The sequence below is a fragment of the Sinocyclocheilus rhinocerous genome, unplaced genomic scaffold, assembly GCF_001515625.1.
Source record: "Sinocyclocheilus rhinocerous isolate Xijiao unplaced genomic scaffold, SAMN03320098_v1.1 scaffold1226, whole genome shotgun sequence".
Classification (NCBI taxonomy): domain Eukaryota; kingdom Metazoa; phylum Chordata; class Actinopteri; order Cypriniformes; family Cyprinidae; genus Sinocyclocheilus; species Sinocyclocheilus rhinocerous.
This window is the reverse complement of record NW_015645507.1, coordinates 62278-63716: the sequence shown is the minus strand read 5'-3', so window position 1 is coordinate 63716 and position 1439 is coordinate 62278.

Here is a 1439-nt window from a genome sequence, read left to right as displayed (position 1 = left end):
GTAAAGTGGACACACTAATGATTTATTTATTGATTATTATTGCACACACAGAAAAAGTTGGCATTTTTCTGGGGGAAATGTATTTTTGTTGTTGTTGCACTATATCAGTAAACAACAAAAAGATTCATCTTTTCTTTCACAGCACATTGGAACATTACTGAGTATAACTTCACACAAAAAAGAGGCTTATATAAGTAAACTCAGATTAATCAATTCAGAAAAACAATCAAGTATTCCATTAAATTATAACTAAGCATCACATCTATACGACAAAAATATTTGATAAATTGAAGCTCAATAAAGTCACCTAAATATTTATATTTTATCTAATTTAACAGTTTTGAAATAATCATGAACTTCAGAGCATGTTGGAACAGTCCTAACAGCGTGACTTCTTCTCTTGAAAAGTGGCTTTGTATCGAATGCTCAACAGCACCAACTACAGGCTTTGGTGACACGCAGGCAACTACAGACACAGGCTTTGGTGATGTGATCCTTTTTTTATTTCCAAAATGTAACAGTCAATATACAGTGTATTACAAATAAGGCAAAAGAAGACAACATCAGAAACATCAGAAATTATCAGAAATTGTATAACAACAAATAATTTACATGAACTATCCCAGGTTTATAATCTACATAATCTACATATTATTATAATCATATGTAATATATAATGTATTTATATATTATTCTCATGTTTAGGATTGTGTTAGTCTGCTTAGAGATTTGTATATTATTGCAATCTGTTGTATTTGTATTCTGTATATCTGTTGTGTTTTGTTCATTTTTCCTTTGGCTCTTGTGTATTATAGCCCTGAGTTTTAGTCTTTGGTTGTCTGATTTCGTTTTTATGTGGATGGTTTGTTCTCCTACGTTTATCTGAGTTCAATAATCTTAATAAAAATAGTAGGTACTGCTGCATCTGAATTCTACTTCCTCACAGCCCTTCACTACAATCTGTGACAAATATGTATAATATGCAATGCATTTTTATTAGTAGTAGCTACTACTACTACTAATAAAAAAATAATTAATTGCATATAATACATATTTATTATAATCTTTCAGGATCAGATCACCAAAGCCTGTGTCTGTAGTTGCCTGCGTGTCACCAAAGCCTGTAGTTGGCGCCGGTGAGCATTCGATACCAAGCCACTTTTCAAGAGAAGAAGTCGGACTGTTTCAATGTGCTCTGAAGTAAAATTTTAATCTCACATAAGTGTTTTCTGATTTTACGGGTAAGCTAACTGTGAGGTGACATTGCAGACTGTGTTGATATCGCTGTGTTAGTTCAATGTAGTTACTGTACAAATAAATAACCGCGACAGCGCTCCCGCGGACGGTCCACTCGGCGCAGGTAAGGAAAGTGTGGATAGTCAAACACTCAAGTTACAGTGGGCTTTATCAAGATATCAAAAAATCATTACTGATTGCTT